Below are 13485 nucleotides of genomic sequence, written 5' to 3'. Positions count from 1 at the left end.
TTGTAAACTGTAAACTGCACACATGTTTAAATAAATAAAGAAGTTCTCCCCACTGTGCTGAACCAATATTTTTTTAACTACTTGTTTAATCAGACTGCATAAGTCAGAACTTTCTGTCTAGTTTTAGTAGACAAAAGTTTATAGTCCCATGTTTCTCCACTGAGGTACCTACAGTGCACCTTAAAACTTCAGATTTTTGGGGGCATCTGGGTGGCTCAGTCAGCTGAGTGTCCAACTCCTGATTTCAGCTCATGATTTCAGGGTCATGAGATGAAGCCCTACATCAGGCCCTGTGCTGAGCATGAAGCCTGCTTGAGATTCAGTCTCTCACCCTCTGCCCCTCCCCCACTCATGTACTCCTGATCTAAAATAACATAAATTTTAAAAACCTCAGATTTCTGGACCCCACTCTACAAAAAACTAAATCAGGATATGTGACCATAGGGCCTAGGAATTTTCATTTTAATATGCGTCTCCTCTAATTTTTATTCACACTAAAATTTGAGAACTACAACATGCAACTGGATTTAGAAAGTTCCAGATGATGTGTAGTTATAAGTAGGTGAGGTCAGGCCATCTTCTCACAGATTTGTAAAACATCTAAAAGAAGTCTATTAATCTGTTAATCAGAAACAGTTACTATTAGATTTCATAAAATAGTCTGATTAACACAGCATTATAATTACATAAGATTAATTACACCAGGCAAAAAGAAGCTAAGAATCTGGGCTTATTGAGATACCTAGAAGGTAACAAAGAGTCATTGTGAAACAGTCCTGGATGTTAAATGAGATACATCTACTTGCTGAAATATTTAGGTTATCCCTACACCCACCAGGGGGTTCAAACTCATGACCCTGAGATCAGGAGTCACATGCTTTTTTGATTAAGCCAGCCAGGAGCCCCTACTTGCTGACATTTTTAATCAATCTGGCTCCATAAAGGTAAAAGGTCACACAAGACTGCCATAAGAGGACATCTATAAGTCAAAGTGATAACTGCACTGAAGAAGAATATGAATCAATGTTTTGAAAAGTCTTAAGGTCAGGAAAGTTCATGAATAGCATTATGATTTCTGAAAAATAATAATCTCAGTGCTTTTGGTCTGCAGACAGACCCCAACCCAACACATGGCTGGACTTCCTGCCCAGTGTCCAGGAGTGACTCACTCAGGATCTTCTCCTCTTTCCAAATCACCAGAAGTTCTAGATTTTAAGTGCACCAAGGTTATAAACCCAAAAGATGATACAATAAATATATTTTTTAAACTGAAGAATTATTCCTTTGATTTCAATCTAGACTTCTCGCTGCACAAGCAAACACCAGCCTTAATTTCTTCCACTTATTTACTGCGGGCAATTTCCGTTTCCCAGCACCACTTTATGTTTTTCAATAACCTAATCAGTGTCTATTTCTACGTGTACCCAACATTCCCAACCAAATACTTACACTTTTCACTTAGGACTACTTAATTCCTTACAGAAGTTCCACTGAAAGCATTTAAAAGTTCTAGCCGCCATTCTCTAAAGGGGTTAAGAAGAGCCGATTCAATTATTATTCAAGCAAAAAGAAATAAAAAGCAGCAGACAAAATGAGGCTACTGCCTTAAAAACTGGGCTATAATTTAGGCGCTGTTTATCTAGCAAAAACGATTCCGATCAGAGCAAAACAAATCATTAAGAGTAAAAACAGACACTCTTCAAGATGGTACAGACACATAGCTAGCTTCCTGTCCCAAAATGAAAATATAGTGAAAAGATTTGCTTCCAAATTTTGAATTTAAATGTCAAATTTGAAATGGTTTGTTTACAAAAATATATTTTGCTTATTGCAAAATATGAATTAATTTAGAACGAAATTCTTAGTTTGTAATTTATTTTTTTCCAAATAGAAACATTCAGCTTTTTAACAAAATAATTTATTTAAAGAAATCTCAAACTCCTGATAGGTTTCAGTAATGGAAACCTTTCTTAAAAAAAGAAATCTACCATTTGGCATCCACAAAGTAAAAGAAACTTGTCACTATAAAATATAGTTGAAAATAACTGTTTTTCCCCATAAACCTTGTACTCCCAGTTTATCTAAAGGCATGATAATCTGACTACCATGCTCAAGAGAGATTTCTGATTTCAGTGAAAGGCTATGACAATATCTTTATGAAGTATTAAAACTTCAGCAACAAAATATTCTCATTGGTTTTAAAGCTTTCTATTTGAACAAGTCAAGTTCTGGTAAAAACTAGATATATCAGAATAATTGACTGGATAAACTAAAACTTACTATCTCAAGAAAACAGTGCACACTTCTGATTTTTCAGCTCGTCTGGACTCTACAATTAGACCACCAAACTTCTAGAATGTTTAGCACAATTGACAAGTCATCTCTGGAAACAAGTGACTCAAAATAATTTTTTAATTGAGCACGCTTAAAGGAAAAAATAGAGATTTACTTTACATTAGACGTTTCCAGATACAGCTATTCAGTAAGACCCTCTGACAAAAATATAAACCAACAAAGCATACAGGACGGCAGTTAAGATCACCTGCTGACATGTTGCAGAAAGTGATAGGAACAAATAAAGTCTGCTTATTCTCTCTCAATTAATTTATCAGTTGAACATGGAAAGGACTTCAGTTTTTATTTTTCTAAAAAAAGTATCTAATTTCAAAGCTTCTTTTAACATTAATACTGTAACGATCTTGGTGGTAGCTTTGGTTATTTTCAGTTAGGAGTGAGCTAAAAATAAATATCTAGGACTCAAGCTGAAAGTGGGATTTCCTCCCAGTAAGAGCACAGCAAATTCAGCCCCTTATCTGACACATGCAAGAGAACAGTTTTTTAAGGAATAAAAATACAAATACATTAGAAATCTAAGTTCGTGGACTAGCCAGTAGACTATTTCTTTTCTCTCTCCATAGAAATTCACTTAAATCGCTTTAATCGCTAGCTCAATCAGGAGATTAGGGAGATAAATATTTCAGATTAAAAGTCATTTATTTCTTTCCCATCCGTCTCACCTGCCAGTCGGCACCCACAAAGAGCAAGGCACTGAGCCAGAGGCAGGCTCCAAAGTTTGATTCTTTTATAATGAAATCGGCTATGATCAGAATCTGACTTTAGTTCCTGAGCCTAGAAAGCAAAGTTTGAAGGTAGCCTGGGCAACTCAACAGGTCCTCTGCTTTTCAAACTTTGAGAGACTGTTGCAGGGTCAGGACCCCAAAATACGAACCACCAAACAAGGGGATGCTCTGTATCACAATGCCTCCTGCGAAGCATTGCCTAAGTGGACAAGTGCCTAAGTTAAGTGGATCATATACAACGCTTAGATTAAAAATAAGAACTAGCGTTTAAAAATATCCGAAGAATGCTGACTCCACGTGGGTTACCACAAAATAAAGCATTCCTCCCAAAAGAATATTTTTAATGACTGCAAACTTTATTTAAGTGGATTATACCTGGACAGGGGGAAATGCTTTCCATAGACATAGCATAAGTATCATTATTTAAACTTACTTCAGAAGATGGAACATTTTTATTAAAATCCTATTAAATCAAAACCACAAGCTTCTTGCATAAAATTATTTCCATATCTGACAAGGTACTGTGGGGCATGGGGGATAGAAAGGCATTCCTTAAATTTTAAACACACTCTGAGGGAGAAGAATCTCCTAGGTTAAAAACATATGAAATAAAAGCATTTCTTTGAAAAAAAAAATACACACACACATAAACACATATACTCGTCAGAAAATATGGCTGGCAAAAAAAGTTTTACAAGTCCAACTTCTGCATTATTTAAAGCAATTTCAAAATTAGCCAGAGTAAATGACTAGTTACATTCAAATACAAACTCTTTCAAGTAACAGTTATGATTATTATGACACTTTATTCTCCAGCTAGCTACTTTCAGAAGTCTAAATTTAGCCAACTTCACCAGGAGTGAGCCTGAGTTCACATTATTTCATTTTAGCTAAATGTGCTTCTTTATATATCATGATTCTACTGTCTTTTGTTCTTTTTAGATTTCCTAAGTGATATGTGAAAGATCTATGTATCTCACTATTTTTATTCTAGAATGCAAAAATAAATAACGGGCCTGGCTCAGAGAAGGGGAATTTATTAATCAAAGTTCACCACAAACATCACACACAGATATAAACCATTATAAACAAAATAAACACATACTTTAAAAAAAAACTCATTGTATGTATCTGTGTATATAAAGCAACATGCCTTATATAAAAATTTTCTTTGAATTCTCAATGTAATATTGGAACAATGCCTAGAGTTCATGAATTTATGGAGTTTGGGGAGAAGAGATGGAAAGCAACATTCAAAAATCATGGTCTTTTTCAAAATCTGTACCTTTTTCTGATTTCACCCTGCATTTTGAAATCACACAGAGCTCTATAGCCACCTCATCTCAATCCCTAGTCTCAAAATTCCATACTACCCGAATCTCTAATCCTTTTTATACACAAAATGGAACTATTTTCATTTCATTTTGTATATCCATGAAAGTGGTGTTTGCATAAGCAATGGTGAGAAGTCATCAGCTCTTGACAGACACTGCTATACTTTTCATCCATTAAAATTACCAGCAGGTTTGTCACTTTAGTTTCCTAAGTTACCAAGATAACGACCTGCACTATAAACATAAACACTTTCATTTCTAAAGAGACATTAGATAACCCAATTATACACTAATCACCATGAACGTGACTAATCACATGTTCACACTGTCCACATAAGCAATCCCGGTTATAAATCAAACTCAGAAAGGCAAAAATCATTATTAACTGGCAATCTTGATACTGTGTTATAAATCAGGTAAACATAAGGTCTCCTTATTCAGGAAGTCTGTGAAACTCCCCCTCCAATTAAAATAATATTTTTAAATATGTGCAATAATGTGAAATAAAGACAAGCGGGAAAGCAGACCAACTGTTAGCGTAGCAGTTAGTGGTACAAGAAAGACTTACAAAGGTCACTTATAAATTTCAATGGATTGTAACTGAAGAGGGCACATGAATATTCAAGTATACCATCTCTTTAAAAAATAATAATAATAATAAGTAGGGGTGCCTGGGTGGCTCAGTCAGTTAAGCATCGACTCTCAGTTTCAACTCCGGTCATGATCTGTTTTGTGAGTTCGAGCCCCGTGTAGGACTCTACACTGTTATGCAGAGCCTCCTTGGGATTCTCTCTCTCCTTCTCTCTACTCCTCACCTGCTCACGCTGTCTCTGTCTCTCTCTCTCAAATAAATAAACATAAAAAAATTTTTTTTAAGTATGGCTGCATTGTCCAAACGGTAGCCATTAGTCACATGTGTCATTTTCGTACTTGAAATGTGGCTACACCAAATTGAGATATATGCTGTAAAAGTAAAACATACACTAGATATTTAAATTTATAACCAAAAAATGCAAAATATCCTGATATTTTTTATATTGATTTTATGTTGATATGCCATAACGGACTACTTTAAACATGATTATCATGGATTTCACCTGTTTCTTTTTACTTTTCTATGTGGCTACTCGAAAATATAAAATTAAATAACGTGGCTCATGTTAGATTTCTATTGGACAGCGCTTATCTATAATGTTTACAAGACTGTTTTCATCAAAGCCACTGGGTGACACTGTTTCTCCACTAAATTGGTATAACCAAAGCAATTTCCTGGCAGAGGAAAAATCTCACATACACAAGCATGCACACGTGAGCCCACGTGTACATATACACCAACAGACATAATATGCTCTTTATAACTAGATTCATAGGATGAAACTTCCTTTGGATGAAAGGAGTACACTGAAGTAATTTTATTACTATTTTAGGATAAAAACATGAACACATTTATGTAATTTAATTACTATTTTAGCAGGACTAGCTGTATTTAAAAGTCTTTAGTGACCATTCAGATTCCTCGATAACAAATGACAGCTCTAATCAAATCAAACAGGCAGAACTTGTTTAGTTGTTTAGACTTTTCCCAACTAGCTTTCCACCTTATAAATGGTAATGTTCTTCATGAACTCCTCTAATATTACATCCTATTTACTTACATTTTAATGGATTCCTGAGGAAACCATGCAAAATAACTTAGGTGAACAAAAACCACCAGCTGTTTTTGTTAACAAAGAAATGCTTTACTGATGTGCAGATTACTTTTTTGCCTTGGATTTTGAAATCCTGAACATTTTGAAATAGAGTTATTAAAGAACTAAAATAAAAAACAAAAATCAATAGTCAAGCCACCAAAGCATGCTCTTCTTTGATGAGACAGACTTCACAATGTTAGACTTTGCAATGCAATTGATATTCATTCATGGGACAAAGTCCTGAATGATACATTACAGAGGCTGCCTGCTACTTTGATAACCAGAAAATCCATTGTAAGGGCTTGAAAGAGTTTTGTGTTATTATCTGTCCATTCAATGGGTTTTATTCAGTCTTCAAATTCTGAATGAGAAATTTAGAATTCACTCCATGTGCAACTCACAAATGATACTTAAATTTACCAGCCTGACTCCTTTCCTAGTCTTCCCCCAGCAGCACAGTTGGCTCCAAGAGAAAAATGGATAAAAGCCAACATTTTCCCCCCAGTCTGACTACATACATTTAGCTGACTCTCCCTCAGTTTCCTTCTCTCTAAAATCAGACTAATTTTAGTCTCTTAACTACAGTCTGTACAGAATTGAGCATTTTGAGATCTCATTGCTACAAAGTACTTGAAGCCATAAACTACCTCAGGATATGAAAACAATCAATCATTGTACTATACTGAAGTATAACTTCCTAAATCCTGTAATATCTTTATTTCAGTAGTACTATAAAGGTGTACTCACGTAATTTCCATTACAAATAAAAAATTCTATCTTCAAAATGCAAAGTTGCTCAAAATCTAAAATCATTTATGTTTAACCAGTATGTGTTGAGAAAGTTATGAAAATCTATGAAACTATAGACCTTTATTCCAGAAAAATGAACAGATGAAGTTCTGCATAAAATTTCAGAGAAGAGATAAATGGCTCTGGATTTAAATGTAAAACCTACACCAAGCTATTATATGTATTCTTTAAGAGGTCATTTTGCTATTTTACTGATTTCCCCTTTTCTTATGTTGATCTCTCACTACCCTAACTGGCTTTAAGCTCTGGAGAGACAACTATATTATACCTGTATATAATTTGTACGATTTTTCACACAAGGCCTAATATATAGATAAAATGTGCTGATATGACATTCGATAGGTTCACTGACCAAAGACCTTTATGGATAACATTAGTTGAGGGTAGCATCTTCTTTTAGAACCATAGTACATATTTATAGTGAACACATACAGCCAACTAATGTTTTTGAGAATTTTTATCCAACAGATCTTACTCTGAACTACAATTTATTCGACATCTTCAAGATATTTTTCTTCCAGACATCAAAGCTGTGTGCTTTATGTTAACAACAGCACAAATATATTCTGAGATCCAAGGTAAGACAATTCCCTAAAATCCCTATTGGGGAGGTAGGAGATCCTTCTTAAAAATACTACCAATAGTAAAAGTATATATAAGTAGTTACTAAGAGGATTTAAATTCCCATGTAAAAAATAATATTCATTTGAATATTAACAGAACAAATTTAAATATAAGAATATGAAGACACCTGAACCTTCTGAGGTTCATTCAAAATTATTTAACAGAGCTTCATTAAAAACACAAATGTAGAACGTAAACATAAATTAGGTTTTCAATCTCCTGTATCTTGAGGGTTTTTTCAAAGATACAATTATAAATATCACAAAAGAACAGGAGGAGGAGAAAGACTTGATGGGATAGGAGACAGAAGACCAACTAAATCAACAATTCACCACAAACATGTAGGGTCACACATAATCTCACAAAACCAAAGAAACTTGCTCTATGCAAAGGCACTGGGTCTGCGTGTCAAAATCCTTCAGAACACCACATGCTACAACAATTGCATTAATTACCTTCATACATCCATGAGATTACACCTCACAACAATGTTTCCTGAAAAATACAACTCTCTCCCTAAATCCGAAAAAACCTCATTCATTCGATAGGTGTCACTGAAAATTTGTGTTATTCAATCTACATAGACTCTATTGGGATGTTACTGAAACCAACCATATTAACTGAAATCTTAAAATACATAGAAATATTTCTAATTTTGAGGTTCATAAACATTCCATTTCAATCCTATTTAAAGAAGTGAAATTAAATTTAGTAAAGCCTTTATTCAACTCCAGTCCTGCAAAGATTAGTCTCAGAGTTTTATCCTAATAGAATACAACAAATTCACACAAATGTCACTACAGATACAATGAATGCTTTTTCAGGCCAGTGTCACTCACCCCTGCCTGCCTGCACCCCCTGCCCAGGCTTTTCAAAATGTATTTCATACACAGAGTCACTGTTCTGGTTGTTTATTTAATTAACATGACAGCCCAGCATACACAGCATTTCTTTCAGTTCTAAGTTTTAACTTTTTACACTTTAGACTCAATACAGAAAGAGTAAAATTACTGTTTGACTCCTTCCAACCTCTGTAAATTTATATAGATTCACTGACTATTTCTGTCAGTTTAAACTGTTTTTCAGTATGCTTTAAATGTATCTGTATATACAAAGTAAAAAATCACAATTTTGTCCCCAAACGCACAAAAAATTATTTTCCTTTACCTTTCCCAAGGGATAAGAAAATGATGTTTTTTTCTTTTTTTCATGTTTTCAGAAGTTGAAATTAATTAATTTTAATTCTGTCAGCAAGTCATAAATAATCAGTAGTGTTCTTTGTATCACCATATGTGGAGTTATTCTACTGAAACGTTATAGAATTAAAAACCTATGATTGTTTCTGAAATTTATTCAGTTTGAGGAATATAGTACGTTATACTTCAATGTACTTAGGAACTTAAAGGACAATATATTCTTTATTTTCAAAAGAAATACTTCTGTATTTTTATATCCATGCTATAAACAGAAGTTCTACTTTTCCATATAAAAGATGTTTTAAGGCCTTTCTGTGTCTACCATCAAAAAGCATACCTATTTCTCATATTTTTGTTTTATTGTTGCTACTTGCTTTTTCATTTGAAAATACCTTTCTTACATCAGTGATGAAAGACTTGATTCTACTTTTGATAACCAACCACCAGATTCCACTACATTCCTACAAAAACCTATGGTTGCTAAAGATGTTTAAGAGCTTTAGGGATGTTTATGGAAAACATTCTGATTTCTAATTACACAAAATAAAGAATATAGTTGTACATTTCTGACTGACTCGGTATCCATCTCCAAGAATTTTGTCACTGAGTGGTACAAATATGTGAACGGAGAGAGACATATACCTTGGGTTTATTTTATGTGAAGCCATAGGCAAAAATATTAAATTCTTCACATGTAACTTAAATAAAATGGCACCGGTTAGGAATCTTTCAAAATTGAATGTGCAAATTGGTCACAGTAATTAAAGAGGAATGACTAGCCAATGGTGTTCTTTGATGAATAAAGAGAATAGAGACACCCCTTTAAAATACAATATCCAAATGGTAAAAATTACATAAATTTTTATGTTGAAAAATAACATTAATCATACAAAATATCTAATAATTCAAGAAATTCTAAGTATCTCTGTATAGTGCACTGTTTGGACAGTACAGTGATAACTTGATAGAGACCTATCTGCTCCAGGATGTGAACACCCACTTAGAAAAGTTACGTACGGCATAATGAACACACATCTGCCAACCAAACAACTGCAGTTTGACACACAGATCTACCAAATCAGCCTGAGTCTTAAGGATACTGGACTGGAATACTACTGAACTAAAAGCCACACAAATGTTACAGACTTTTCTAAGAGTGAAGATACCTTCATTTGCATTCAAAGACCCAGTGTCAGATTAATTCTGTAAACGAAAGACTAGACCTATTTCTCCTTCCTTTGCTTAAAGCCATCTTCATCATCCACACTGCAAAACTCATTCCATTTGCAATATCCAATCTTAGACTTAGCTATGGTTCAGGAAGCGAGGGGGAAAAGAGAGGAAAATATCTCTCTCTGTCAGTTGCTTTGTCTTATGAGATTTTATCATCAATTCTCCTTGACCTTTCAGTGNTCATGACCTGAGCCGAAGTCGGACGCTTAACTGACTGAGCCACCCAGGCACCCCACTCCTTGACCTTTTAGAATCGAGTTATTGAAGAGAGGGAGTTCACAAGCAGGTGGCCACTATCATTCATACAGAAAAGGCTGAAATTCTCTCACCTTTAAACCTCACAATGAACAAGGTCCAAATAAATTCTCAAGAGGCCTCTGCCAGACTTTGTATGCCTTATGTCCTTACACCTCTATTTAAAATTCACTTGTAGCTCAAGTATTGTCTTGAGTTGAGAACAGACATTCTTTTGGAAAGGTAGCATTCAGGGCAGGGTCATATACGTGCTTTGTAAGTATTTTGATTCTTGACTTCATAAAGTATGCAGATGACAGTGTACACTTTGCACTCTTAACCAGAAGTTTGTTTCCTTATGATAAAACAGATAAGCCTTTTATTATATAGCTCCTGAACTTTTCACACAGTTAGGCTAACGTATGAGACATTGCCCTATCTTGTAAGAGACTATTCCATGTGAGTTCCCCCCCCATTCTACTCAGCAACAATTTTAATGAGCTGTATATAAAAACTAGTCTTAAGTAATACGCATACACTAACCAGTGCCCTCATTAAAACTTCAAGGATCTAAATTTCTACTAAATGTAACCTTGTTTTTCCATCAACCATAAGGGATAGTTTCTCTCACTTTAGAACATTCTTCATAAACACAGCCTTTAAAAAAAATAGGAACCAAGTAAAATGACCAAAATAGATTATAAATTGTGCATTTTCAACAGCATTGATCAGCAAAACCTTTAAAAATGCAATGCTCAGTTATTTTCCTGTAAGTCTGCAGATTATTTGAATTCTCCATTTATCATTTCAAATCAGAGAAAATCAATAAAAATCTGCAGAATAATTAACACTGCTGGTTAACTCACCTAAACATCTTTATCTTAAATCTACCTTTCTGGCTTAACTTCTAAATGTTACATGGAATTTCAGAAGTGTAAGAGGTTAAGTGATATTAATTTGGAGTCAAGTTATTTATGATTAAACAAAGATTTGCCTTACAAAGTACGGTTCAATTTTGCAATGATCACATCACATTCCCCTGAAGTCAAAGAAAAGTGTTCTAAACATAATTAAACTAGTGGTGTTTTCATTTAAAAGACACTCTTTCCTGACACTTTGAAAAGAAACTAAGTTGTGTTTTCCCCCTTATCAGTTTACCGTTAAATACATAGCTTATTTTATTCTGGTGATTTCCGAATTTCTACCAAAACTAAGTTATCAGTCAGTGGCGTGTTTTTAACTTCACTCTTAGAGTAAGCTTATACACAAGAAATATTTGCTTTATCTAAACAAAAAGCTAAATAAGTACATTTGTTTTAAAATAAACACAGAGACTATGATGCTGTTATCCATTCTGCCAAATACTGTCAAACAACTGCATTCTGTGTAATCAACTCCATTTCAAAAACAAACTGGCCACCACACCATATGGTGACTGCTAGGTCTTAGAAAGATCTACAAGATTCTCCACAGAATAGCCTAAAAAGAAAAGCTTACTGTATCTTAGGACTTTCTCCCACTCACTAAGTTGTCCTAAATAGACCATAGGTAGGCATAAACTTTAATGGGAAAAGTGTAAATTTCCACTTGCTGTACACATTATCAATTCTCTACAACTCCCACCCCCTTAAGTGTCATATCTGTTTGGAGTCGAGAAGCAAACACTTAGGTATACCTTTTCAGAAACAATTTGCATTTAAAATTGGGATTTGTTCTTCTATGCCCTTTATAGCAACTATATTCCATGGTCTCAAAATGCTTAATGATAAGGAGATTCATCTCCAAAATTCACTAACTTTTTTTCCCCATAGGACAACTTCATTCATAATTCTCTTCTTCCTTTCTGAGAGATTTATACCACCAGCAATCTTAGAATTATTCTCCTGAATTAATATTTCCTGTATAATCTGTATACATTCATTTGAATTTATAAACATCCACTTAAGATGGTACTCAAGAGAAATGTTGTCTTTTAGTTGACACTAAGAGCTCAGGTCAAGACTGACAAATTCCGCAGTTTAGACATATTGTTCCCCCAAACAGAAGTTTATCATTAGGATACAAGACACATTACCCTGTAAATAACTAGGTCCCCAAGTTACATTTAACAACAAACTGGGCACCACTAGTTGCAGCCTCTTCAACTAAAACTTGCTGCGAAGCCAGAAAGTGTGTATCAACACCTCACCTTCAAGCATTCTTTGCTTCTACTTCAGAATCTTTTTACTGACTTCCATAAACATTTACTTGTCACTTTAGATGAAACTTTATAAAAAGTACTAAAGAAACCTAGCAAACTCCACGTGCTGAAAAATCACCCAGTGTTAAAAAGCTGCCCTGGAAGACTTCTGCTACATTAGCAAAGCTACGAGGGTACTTAAGTGGAGGAAGTCAAACGCCAGGTGTAGCAGATCTAAAAAGTTGACCCAGCTGTGGAAGACCCTGCAAACGCCATCTAGATTTGTTACTTATTATTGTTTCTGTTGTTCAGGTTGTAAGACACCGTGGGAGACGGGGAGAGTGTCTAGTTTCCTAGTAGGTCTGAAGTGACAGCACTTTTCTAGACTAATCTTTGCTTTAGCACCCAGTTCTGGGATTCCGTCCACTCTGTGGCGAATCCCAAGCGTTTCGAGTCTTCCCGAGAGGCGAGCGAGAGGAGCTTGCCAGTGCTTACCTGTTCCCTCGGTATGCAGGGCAGGGAGGTCCTCCGATGGGACTTGCTGCTGCAGCCGGACATCTCGGCGGACACCACGGAGCTGGACCGCCTCCTCCTCTTAAATACTGGGATATCTTCCCTGGTCCCAGCAATCAGCTGGGACCCGAAATGCTCCCTCGGAGCCGCCCCCGCGGACTGCGGCAAGATTCGCTCCACGTACCTGGCCAGGAGGAGCCCCAGCACGCCGGCCAAGTACGCCAGGTAAGGTCTCCAGGCGACCTTGAATCTGTCTAAGGAAGTGAGGGACACGGTCCTGACCGCGCTAGTCAAGGCGATCATGAGGACGCCCAGCCTCAGCCTCAGCACCAGCCATGTCGCGGCGGCCAGGCAGCTGAGCACCACCCCCGCGGCCGGGAGCGAGAGTAAGTGATCCTCCCCGACGCCCAGCCCAATCTGGACGAGCGCTTCCCCCCCGCAGCAGGCTGCGAGCAGCGAGACGGCCAGAGGCAGGCGCACCCCGGCGCGCAGGAGGTGCAAGCCCATCCAGAAGAAGGCACACAGGAGACTGAAGAGCAGCGCCGAGGGCTGCAGCCAGGGGCTGAGCGGCCCCCCGCCCCCGGGAGCACC

Source organism: Crocuta crocuta, unplaced genomic scaffold (assembly GCF_008692635.1).
Source record: "Crocuta crocuta isolate KB4526 unplaced genomic scaffold, BGI_CrCroc_1.0 scaffold276, whole genome shotgun sequence".
In the NCBI taxonomy this organism is placed as follows: domain Eukaryota; kingdom Metazoa; phylum Chordata; class Mammalia; order Carnivora; family Hyaenidae; genus Crocuta; species Crocuta crocuta.
Note: the sequence above shows the minus strand (reverse complement) of the source record.